This window comes from Engraulis encrasicolus, chromosome 3, assembly GCF_034702125.1.
Source record: "Engraulis encrasicolus isolate BLACKSEA-1 chromosome 3, IST_EnEncr_1.0, whole genome shotgun sequence".
Lineage (NCBI taxonomy): Eukaryota > Metazoa > Chordata > Actinopteri > Clupeiformes > Engraulidae > Engraulis > Engraulis encrasicolus.
This window is the reverse complement of record NC_085859.1, coordinates 16,577,216-16,589,240: the sequence shown is the minus strand read 5'-3', so window position 1 is coordinate 16,589,240 and position 12,025 is coordinate 16,577,216. Positions and strand designations below refer to the sequence as shown.

The 12,025-nt window shown below is 42.7% G+C and overlaps 1 protein-coding gene across 2 annotated transcripts in view; it reads left to right on the top strand.

Annotated features, from left to right (window-relative positions):
* sorbs3 (sorbin and SH3 domain containing 3) overlaps positions 1–12,025 on the top strand; it is a 112,463-nt gene that overhangs the window by 11,241 nt on the left and 89,197 nt on the right. Inside the window, exon 1 of one of the 2 annotated variants that reach the window (XM_063194871.1) lies at positions 7,913–8,161. The exons of the other annotated variant lie outside the window; for it this stretch is intronic. The gene's annotated coding sequence lies outside the window, so the exon portion shown is untranslated. Of the gene's footprint in view, positions 1–7,912; positions 8,162–12,025 lie in introns of those variants that run through there. 2 annotated transcript variants of the gene reach the window in all.

The window sequence follows — 12,025 nt, the reverse complement described above, 5'->3', positions numbered from 1 at the left end:
TTGTGCTACAACAACTTTGATAGCCTGCTTAATTTAAATCCAAATCAGTTGGATAATGTCAGTAAAGTCAGTGAAATCCCGCAAAGCTACATTTTTCCAACCACAGTACAGATACACTAGCTGACACTTTTGTCCAAATTCACTTCAGCTACAGAACAGTAATTTGACTTAGGAGCAAGGTGTTGGTACTTCAAATCCAACTCTCTAACCACCAGGCCACAGCTACACAATTTTTTCCCATTCATGCGATATGACAAATAAACAACCTTGCATAAATCATTGAAGGCTATCCTTCCAACATGCTTCACCTTTGCTCATTTTCCTTCACTGCCTACCACTTGTTTGAATTAAAGTTTCAGACACTCAGCAAGTTAAAGACATCTGTTGTTTTGCTTAACAATATAAAATCTCAAATAATTTCAAATAACTTACTTCAAATATTTACATTTTAGAAACATGTACTACTCAGGCCTACCTTTTGGGACCCTGGCAATGTCTCTCAATAACCTTGTTCTGCATAAGAGCTATCTAAAAATGACAATAAAATATTGGCACTTTAAAATCATGTAATATTTTACCTTTTGTAGTGTCTCACCACTGAATAAAATCTCCTTTCACTTAATATTCACCATCCACATTGATCAGCTGATATGCTGTCCTGAAAGTTTTGACTTGATAAATGAACATTCTAGTTCAGGGTTCTGTAGCTGTAATTTCTATCATGGTAGCCATTATGACATCACTTCTTTCACCAACTGTCCCTGAATTATTATGACATATTGCTACTCCTAAAATGCCTCTCACACAAACAGATTATTATAAAATTGCTCACAAAATGTATAGTGGTGCTCATATGTTTACATACCCCAGCAGAATATACGCTTTCTCTGTGATTTCTCACGAAATATGACGGATTACACAAAACCTTTTTTTTTCACTCATTGCTAGTGACTGGCTTAAGATATTTATTAGCAATATTCTGTGTTTACTCTTTCAAAAGCATGATCACAACCCAAACTACCCAAATGACCCTGTTCAAAAGTTTACATACCCTAGTTTCTGATGCTGAATATGGCCCTGCTTAACATCAAGGACCACTCTAAATTGTTTGTGGTAGTTGTGGATAAGGCTCTTAATGTTCTCAGATGACAAAACAGCACATTCTTCCTGGCAGAATGGTTGTTTCCTATAATATCCTTGGGTGTCTTGCTGGAACCTCACATTTGAGGTTTCCCCTGAGTGGCTCAATGATGTTGAGATCAGGAGAGTGAGATGGTCGCTCAAAAACCTTCATTTTATTCTTTCTGAAGCTAATGATGGGTTGATTTGGCTTTCTGTGTCGAAATATTGTCGAGGGCCACGTTTTTTCGTCGGCACAATCATAGGACCACATAACCACAGATTTGACTGCCATTAGCAGAGTTTGATGTGCAGTTGGTTGCTCACTGCCTGCCCATATTGCTTGGAAGCAATAGAAGTGTACTCTGGCCAACTGTATAATTACAACAGATTGATATTAGGCCTACTGCTTTATCTATTGGCCACATTGATCGAGGAGACGGGCCTCATTTGGCCCCTGGGCCTCTCCAGTTGCCCTTCCCTGCTGCAGAAGGCCAGTTTGTTGGTTGCAGCCTGGATGTTGGCGTAGGTCTCCTGGCCAATGAGCATCTGGCAGAGGAGCTGTTGACGAGAGGGGGTTAGATCTTTGAGTGGCATGTGGCATGTGTCAGTGACATGCGGAAGTGCCGCAGTGACATGTCCATTGATTTTATATTAACCACAGACTTATACTAATTATTATCAATAAGTGTAATAATATTTATTAATAAAAAGTATTATTTTTAATTATTTATATATTCTAGGTCTGTAATTACAACAGTTAACGGGCATGTCAAGCGCCGTCACGGTTGGCTTGTCGCGTTGGTTACTATGGTTACAGTGGCTACTACGATGTCAAACTGTGCCTAACCCTAAACTTATTCCTAAACCTAACCTGTCAGTGAAAAAATGTGTGTAAACCAACCGAACTGTGCCTAAACCTAAACTAATTCCTAAACCTAACCTGTCGGTGGAAAAATGTGTTTATAGTTGCATGCCAGTGATGCCACTTCCGCATGTCGATGTCCAACTGTGCCTAAACCAAACTCATTCCTAAACCTAACCTGTCAGTGAAAAATGTGTGTACACCAACCTATAAACATGCCGAACTGTGCCTAAACCAAAACTCATTCCTAAACCTAACCTGTTAGTGGAAAAATGTGTTTTATAATAGCATGTCAATGATACCACTTCCGCATGTCACTGGCACATGCCACATGCCACTCAAAGATCTAACTCATACTGCTGTTGACCCTCCTCTCCGGCCTCTGGCCTCCTCTCATTCAGGAAAGCAGCGGCCATTAGGCTACCCACCTCACCAGGCATCCCACTCGGCTGTGGTGGCTCATCTCTAAACAGACAAATATGCATTTATTGTAATATGGAGCACATTCAAAATACAATTTTTAGGACTACTGTATTATTACTGATTGTATTTCTGTGTGTGCATATGTGTGCACTTTATTACATGTATGTGTATGTGTATGTGTATGTGTATGTGTATGTGTATGTGTATGTGTATGTGTATGTGTATGTGTATGTGTATGTGAATGTGAATGTGAATGTGTATGTGTATGTGTATGTGTATGTGTATGTGTATGTGTATGTGTATGTGTATGTGTATGTGTATGTGTATGTGTATGTGTATTTTGAAGACGCTTTGAGTCAACTTAGTTGTGATACTGCGCCGTATAAATACATGTTGTATTGTATTGTACCTTATCTACTACTGTAGTTAACCTGGTCACACTAAAACCATATCTTACGACATATACTTATTCATGATAGATATTTTTAAAGACGAGGTGAAGAAGAATGAAAGTCGTATTTTGATAATATTACTGACAATATCACTGCAACACTGAAGGAGGGAGCACAGCTCTTTATTTAGCTGCTTAATGGTTGCACTACTTTTGTTTTACCACACGGGGTCACTATAGTAGTGGATTTGAGCTGTGGCATGTAGACTGGGGGTGCATCTGAAAGTCCATACTGCCGTCCTATGTAGAGGGCAAGAAATAAGGAAGGGCCCATGAAGTAGGGTACATCTGAATACCCTAGGAAGCTTTGAACCAGGAGGCGAACGGTGCCCAGACGACTTTCTATATTCGGTCATATTTGCAGTAGGCAAACGGTGGTTACTTGGTCATCCTTGAAGTCCATGGGAGATTGACAACTATATGGCCATTGGTCATTAGTGCCATCAAGGCCCAGTTATGGAAATGACAGTGCTGTAGTACGTCTGATTTGTGTAAGTGGCTGGCTTTCTACATAAGCTAGGGACCCAGTTGTTTCACGCCCTTTCGGTACTTACGTGGTACGTCACATGGTAATCAAACATTTCAAACAAGCGATTTGGGTTAGGTTTAGGTTTAGGTTTAGGGTTAAGGTGAGGGTTAGGGTTAGGGTCGTAAGACGTAAGTACCGAAAGGGTGTCGAATTAGTGAGTCCCACATAAGCCACGGGTCAGGGTGCCGAACAGTAGCTACTGGTAGGGAGGCAGTACCACAGGTTTCGGATGCAGCCTGGGAGTGACTGTTTGGGCCCAACAGTTTCTGACTGCAGAGCCACAGAGCTGGATTTATCCACGGAGGGTTCCAGTTTTTTTTTTGTAGATGTTGATTTTAACAGTTAAACAGTGATTTGTCTTGTACTCCAATTGGCTATTCAAAACAATCAGCGAGCAGGAAACTCATTTATTCTTCAACTTTTATCCATCAAGGTAGATTGCAGGCAATAATAACAGGATTGTGCCTCCAAAATTGTGTGCTTGGCCTGTCAGTTTTGTTTAGGTTAGCTTACGTTTTCTTGGTGACCACAGATGAAAATTACTGGTGCAGTCGAGGCAGATTAATGCATCCTATTCTCAGGCTAACCTTAGTGGTAATTTAAACCTAGCAATTGTCAGTGGACCTTCTTACCCAATATTGCAGGGTTTGTCCGTGTTGAAAATGAATACACTGCATTTTTAAAATTGCTGTGACATTTTCCATCACAGAGTGCCTAATCAGTTTTTTTTTAGTTTTCAAGACCTTTTTAGAGACATTGGTGGACATTCGGGATGGGAGGAAGTGTACATAATATTTATAGATTGTTTATGTGTGTGTGTTTGTGTATGTGTGTGTGTGCGTGTGTGCGTGTGTGGTGGGTGGGTGAAGGAGAGAGACAGAGATAGAGTATTTTGTTGTCCCTTTCATTATTTTTGACTGTTTTTTTTGTACTGGAAGACTGTGTGATTTTGTTTATTCCGTTATATTACGCTGCTTGTATAGTGCTATACCACAATTACTGTGTGTAGCTTGGCTCAAGTTTTTTTTGTTTATTATTCCTAATCCTCACCAAAGTTATGCAGTCCAAGTCCAAATGCAAGTTTAACTCGATTTCAATTAAAATACGTTTCCTTGTTGTAAAACTAGCTTGACCAAGTGCTGTATGTATAGCTACATTTGAAGTCACGTTTTTAAAAATCATTGAGCTTTTATATTTAAAGAAACTTAGCTGGTCAATTGATCAGTAGCCTAGACGGCCTGAATAAAACATGCAAACTGGACAGCAAGGACATTTCAACACCATTGGCAATTGGGAGAATGCCTGGTCACAAAGTAGCTGCCACATTATGAATCCCGATCCTGTGAATCCCGATGACTATTGTATACTGCGATTGCTATGGGACCAGACATTGCATTGCATAATGCATCTATGTGCAATATTTACTCTTCTCGGTTAGCAATTCTGTTTAAAAATTAAGAGGAATTAGTCCTTGAAAGCTTACAGTATACAGTAATTGTGATGGTGAGTGGATTGAGCCAAATGTGGCAACTTTTGTAGCTAGATCAACCACTAGAATTTGGCTTTTTGAACGGTGGACATTGCAAAATCAGGTGCACAATGAGGGTTATGGAAAAGGCAAGGCAGTCACAGGATGTTAGAGAAAGGAGTTTCGTCATTGTCTGAGGAAATGTAATGTGGAAATGCAAAGGGACTGTGGATAGCAATCTCTATATTAGACAAACTTAACACTTGGTTATCTTAGCCCAAACAATTGGATTGAAGCGATTGGGTTTCAATCAACATAACAGTTGTGTAACAATTCAGCATAAAGACTTGGTTATTTTAACTGTACTGTAAGGCTAATGTCACATAATTGTTCGGTCAGTGTTTTTTAACCCACTATTTATTATTTCCTCCATCACTGCTGGGTTATATTGACATAACTTATAAGACTGACAGTTGTCAACCCCCACTGAGGACTGGGGTGAGTTTCTCAAAAGAGAAGTTGTTAGCCTGTTAGCAACTTCGGTAGTTGCCAATGGGAAAATGCATTGAAAACAACAAAGTAGCTAATGTAGTTAACAACTTTGGTTTTGAGAAATTCACCCCTGATTTGTTGGGGCTTGGGCAATTGCCTAGTAGTCTGCCATTTTTGAAACCGGCTCTATTGATATCTTTAGGTGAGCAGTATAGCTGCATGTGTTACCGTACTCGTCAGCACCCCCAAACAATTTAAATCATGATTACACATCTTCTTTCTCTGTCTCTCAGTCTCTCCACCACCCACTCTACTGAAGTGCTTTACCCCTAAACCTGTATTTACATCCAGTTTCTACTCGTACGCCAATTTAGGTCAGCACTCCTCCTCCTCCTCCTCCTGCCTCAGTCTCTCTAGACAGTAGTCAATGGCATGGCCGCTGACAGATTTGGCTGGGCCCGGGACAAAGTTCTCTGAAAGGCCCCTCTGCTCAATAAATGTAGTGTGGACTCAATTCTCGGTCTCCTCTCTACCTGGGCCCAGGACAACTGACCCCTTTGCCCCCTCTGTCTCTATAGACAGTAGTCATTGGGATGCCATAGGATAAGCTGAGATTACAGCAGCTGTGACTCAGCGAGTCATCCAGACATTGTTGTAGGCATGAGGAATCTGTTTGTGCATAGTGCTGCATCTGGAGGTGTGGACAGAAGAACACACTAGGCTACTTATTTCCCCCCCTTCCATGAACATATCATGCAATTTCCATGGAACAGTCAAGGTATTAATGTGTGGGTGATCAATGGAAATTGGCCAGACATTGTTCTAGGCATGAGGAATCTGTTTGTACGTGGTGCATCTGGAGGTGTGGACAGTAGGACCGACTTATTTTTTCCCTCTTCCATGAACATAGTACCATGCGATTTCCGTGGGACATTCAACGTGTTACGTAATGTGTTGGGGTCAGTGACGTTTCAGGAGAGGCACATGTCAGGGTGGACAGCCAGTGCCACTATTGTTTTTGTTGTATTTGTTTGTTTTTAGTGGACTATCTAAGAAGCATATTCATATGAACCACCAATTGCTGATTACTTTATGGACATTAGATGCTGGTGCGCCACCTAATGTCTGAGCCCCCCCAAAAAACGTCTTTGACCCATGGGTGATCAATGGAAATTGGCCAGTCATTTTTCTAGGCTTGAGGAATCTGGACTGGGGCACAAAATCGGACCCGGCATTTTCAGCCAAGGCCGGTCCACCAGGTGTTGAGAGAGACGAAGAAGCCTCTGACAGCATTTTAGTCATCTATTAGGAGCTATTTTGACCGCAGCAGCCCCAATGCTTTATTTACACTTTACCATCTCGGAGAGGCCTGCTGTAGCATTGTGAGGACTGAGACCAGTGAGAGGAGGACCAGACCAATACACCAGTGGAGCCACTGTTTTTTTCCTCTCTCACTCCGATCAGCGTACCATGCGTTTTCCATGGGGCATCCGAGCTGCGTCTGGAGTAAAGGTATGTATTTGTGTAGGTGGTGCATCTGGACTAAAGGTGTGTACGGTATTTGTGTTTGTGATGCATCTGGACTATATTTGTGCATTTGTGTTTGTGGTGCATCTGGATCGATGACGTCAGTGATCTGGACTAAAGGTGTGTACTGTATCCTCTGCGATGTTGTGTCTGGTGCTGGCGTGTCCCAACCTGCCGTGAGGTGAGTGTGGAGGAAGCGGAAGGCCTACGATGCCAGACGGCGTTACGGTTGCTGAGCCGTCTGAAGGTGTGGTCATTGCGCACCTCATTCATTCAGGCAGGATGCTCACTTGGCAATGTTTGTAAAAGACTCAGAAACGGCATTTGTGTTGCTGTTGTGATGGCTAAGTAGGCCCTATTCATATAATGGTTTTAGCAGTACGCCCTGTTATGTTATGAGGCTTAGGGTTTATGATCACGGATACAAGTATTCGTCCATGAATGTGACAGAAGAAAAATACTTAACTGTGGGAAATCTGAGTCATTTCAAGGAATACTGTAGAACATATTCGGATACATTGATACATTTGATATTTTTACAGTTAAATACTACCAGCAGTGGTCACCAAAACAATAACATTAAATTGCAGGGTGTAGACAATTTTTTCTGAATGGGGTATCCGCTAATATTGCCAGATATCCACAGGGCAGCACGTATGTCCATTAACCACACAAGTGAATCCTGTTACTAACCAAATTATGGAATCATTTTAGCTGTTAGCTGTTAACCTGTTGATTTCCCGTTTTTATGCAATGTCCTTTTTGTCCGCGACGTCCCTTCAGTTACCCAACCTTAGGGGTCCCGGCCCCCAGTTTGGGAACCACTGGAGTAGGCCTACAAACAGTACATACTCTATAAGTGATGTATTCTTCTGACAAGGGGAAGTAGGTTATGCCCCTGAGTTCTTTAAGGACAGCAGGCCAGGCCAGGCAGGCCGGAGAGAGGGAGAGAGGGAGAGCGTAGATATCTGTGTCTGCGTGTGAGAAGGAGGTGTGACCTTTGCTTGTTGATTGCGTAGTCGGTTGGTTAAATATTTATTTTGGATCACACGGCTAGGTGCTGCGGACGGAGCCGTGATAGCCAAACGGCAGAAGAAGACTTATGTTGTGGCATGGGGTGGCGATGCCAGGGGATTAGCCAAGCCAGAGAGCCAGTTGCTGAGTTGAGAGAGGAACGAACGGGATACCTTGGTGTGACTTTTGTCTCCTTTGGGCTGTGAAAGGCATAAATAAGAGTGTATTACTGTACAGACAGCTGAGGCCGTACTTGGAACTTGATAACCTCTTGTGAGTATATGTTTTTTTTTGTAGTCAAGTTGTGTGTTAACTTTATGAGAAGACATGACGGGCTATAACATTGGCACGTAGCCTCTTAATGCAGATGCGGTCGCCGGCGGACTTATTCACTATTTGCTGAAAGTACTCAACTACATCATAGCAACATGGCTATGACATTACTACAGTGAGCTTTCAGCAACAGATTCAGACATAGCCATTACAATTTTGGTGACTGTGAGGTTATAACATAGGGTAAATTGATGTTACTACTATTGTTTAACTTGGATATTTGTTATGAGCAAACACACAGACCAGGGAAAGGTATTGATTAGAGAGTTATCCTGAATCCCATGATGTCAGGGAGAATGAGTGAGCAGTCCATGAGTCATTTCAGGAGAATTTCTTCTTCATCTGTTATATTTTTATCTGAACTGTATTTCACGCTGTGATTAATTCCAAATGGCTGACATCAGAGCTGGGATCTTTGCTTTGTCATTCATCAAACAAACTGAACATGGATTCATGAGAAACAAAGTGGTTTACTGGCATCCATCCAGGACTCAGTTGAGTTCAGCAGCGTAGCAGGATCCAGTATTGCAGTCAGAATATGTTGTCAATATGCTCTGATACTTAGGGTACATTCCAATATGCGACCTTGAATCCTCCACTTGAGCTTGTGGCCTCACGTTTTGCTGATGCCCCGCCTCCGTGGAGAAAACAAATACATTTCCCCACTGTCAGCCTAGCCAAAACAATTTTTTGGGGACTATTCTTCTTTCACCATACAGTTTGCAAATGAGAAAATGACTTGACAATTGAGCTTTTGCGAGATATTGAAATATAATGCTGTTTTCAGAGATGCCATCATGACATATTACTTCCTGGTGCGAGGCCACAAGCTCAAGTGGAGGACGGTCGCATATTGGAACGCACCCTTAGTTTGCATATAAGATTAAAGGTTGTTCACAAATGACCTCCATACACTGATTGTAATATCTGACTTTATCTTCGTCTGATGTGTGTGTGTGTGCGTGTGGACTGCCATGCGAGAGGGATATATCACAGACTCTGACTTACATGACTTATATGTTATGTACACAGGTGTGAGGTAATTGCAGTCGAAAAGACACAATATAAGCCCTGAACAAACTTACGCATATGGTGTATGTTGTGTGTACATAGACTATTTGTGTTGCACAATGCACACCTGGAGTAAAGTAAAGTTCAATTGCAGTTGAATGGAAGATATACAGTAGACGTAATACAGATACAGACTTGCATGACACATGGTGTGTGTGTGTGGCCCACCAAGTAAAGTCGGGATACACAAATGCTGTTCAATGTGCTTCACAAAAATCAAAGCATTAAAAATGGTGCACACATGTACACATGTGGTATACTAAGAGTTAAGTAAAGATTATGGTTGAATATGAAATGGACATAATACAAGTACTGCTACTCAGGGGCGTAACAGCAAATTGTGGGCCCTATGTACATCATATACATGGGGCCCCAATAACTGAGTCACACTTTACCCCCCTGTACAACACCCCTGCTGATACTGTATGGGACATACAGTGTATGTTACACATGTACTGTAGATGTGTGTGGAACAGAAACAGTTAAATAAAACCTAACAATTGCAGTTGAATGATCCTTTAACAAGCACTGCGTCTTGAGGCCAAAAATCACACACGCAAAAAAAGTGAACTACAGTTCTGGAGAACCGCAACATAAAACACTCGCGACAGTGTCTTGGGATGAAGCCTTTCCCCATCTCACGCTCTCTCTCTCTCTCTTGCTCTCTGTCTCTCTCTCTGTCTCTCTCTGTCTCTCTCTCTCTGTCTCACTGTCGCTCTCTCTCTCGCTCGCTCTCTCTCTCGCTCCCTCGCTCTTTTGCTCTCCGTCTCTCTCTCTTGATGAATAAGCTCTTTCCGTTACTCATCTGCGTTTCCTATGATTGTAGATGGTCGGAGAGGAGGAGAGAAGAGGGCAGTTCTAGTTAGCCATGTCCACTGTGGACCTCGTCTCCCCCCTGCATGAGTCACTCTATTCCCCTGATTAAACCATGTCTATTATTGCTGCTACACCCACTGTCCATCTCTCTCTATCACGACACACACTCCCTTTCCATTGCTCTCTCTCTCTCTCTCTCTCTCTCTCTCTCTCTCTCTCTCTCTCTCTCTCTCTCTCTCTCTCTCTCTCTCTCTCTCTCTCTCTCTCTCTCTCTCTCTCTCTCTCACACACACACACACACTCTCCCTCTGTACTGTGCTAATGTATGATGGCTGAATGGTGTTAATAAAAGGCTTTTTAAAGCTCTCTCTCTCTCTCTCTCTCTCTCTCAATCTCTCTTTCTGACTTTTTGGCTCTCTACCGCTCAATTTCTCTCACACACACACTCTATGTAGTATCTCTCTAAAGCAACAAGCTATACCAATTGTTCTCTCTGTCTCTCTTTCCACATATTGCTCTCTCTCTCTCTCTCTCTCTCTCTCTCTCTCTCTCTCTCTCTCTCTCTCTCTCTCTCTCTCTCTCTGTCTCTCCCTCTCTCCCTCTCTCCCTCTCCTCTCTCCTCTCTCCTCTCTCCTGTCTCTCCTCTCTCCTCTCTCCCTCTCTCCTCTCTCCTCTCTCCTCTCGCCTCTCTCCTCTCTCCTCTCTCTTTGCTGCCAGGGTGGCTCTCAGCCTGCTCTGGATCTTGGTGTGGAAACACTGATTCTTTCCTGGAGAATGATGCCTTCCAGCTGCATGTGTTAGTGTGTGTGTGTGTGTGTGTGTGTGTGTGTGTGTGTGTGTGTGTGTGTGTGTGTGTGTGTGTGTGTTTGTGTGTGTGTGTGTGTGTGTGTGTGTATGTGTGTGTGTGTGTGTGGTGTGTGTGTGTGTGTGTGTGTGTGTGTGTGTTTGTGCGCGTGTGCGTGTGCGTCTGCGTGTGTGTGTGTATGCGTGCGTGCGTGCGTGCGTGCGTGTGTGCGTGCGTGCGTGTGTGTGCGTGTGTGCGTGCGTGCGTGTGCGTGTGTATCTGTGTGCGCTGGTTGTGGTGTGTGTGTGCACGCGCTTGTGTGTGTGGGAACTTTTATTACTGGAGGCCTACTTTATGCAATCCAGAGGCACAAGCTGCGGGAAATGTCTGTTAATTTCTTAATGTCAGTTGCAGTATAGTACTGTATGTGGGTTTAACACACTAATTAGTGGACATGTTTACTATAAAGTAGAGCCTGTATACTAGATACAGTATTCAAGCCAAGACACTCTAACACTCCCGTACAGGGATGTATAAATTAGAAGTACTCTTACAGATGTAATTACAACACTTGTAATATGATATTACAAACTTGACACCATATAATATCATACCATTAGTGTTGTAATTGCATCTGTAAGAGTGATTTCTTCTTCTACTTTATACAACTCTGCTCCCGCACACACGTCGGGTTTGCTGGTCTATGCCAAGTTTGATTGCTCATGATCCTTGAGTCAATATTTGAATATTGTTTGCTGAAATGGATACGGTTCTTTGCTTCTCTGGCAAACATGGTCAGTGGCTCCTTGTTTTTTGTTTTTTTCTTGGATGCGGTTCTGTTCCAAACACCAGCCGTTGCAGTGCACTGTAGGAAGGCAATGCCTCATCAGAAATGACAATCATTTTTCTATCCCATGTTTTCTATCCTCCTCTCTCACTCTCTCCTCCCACTTGTCTTTTGTTTCTTTGTTTTCTTCCTCATTGTGTACATATTGACATATGGGGTGTCGGTATGTACATGCATGTACTGTTTGTATGTGTGTGGGGGAATGTTGTGGACACGAGGCAGTGTGTGCACTTTTATGGGGGCAGAGAGAGGGAGAGTGTGTTAGAGAGAGAGAGAGAGAGAGAGA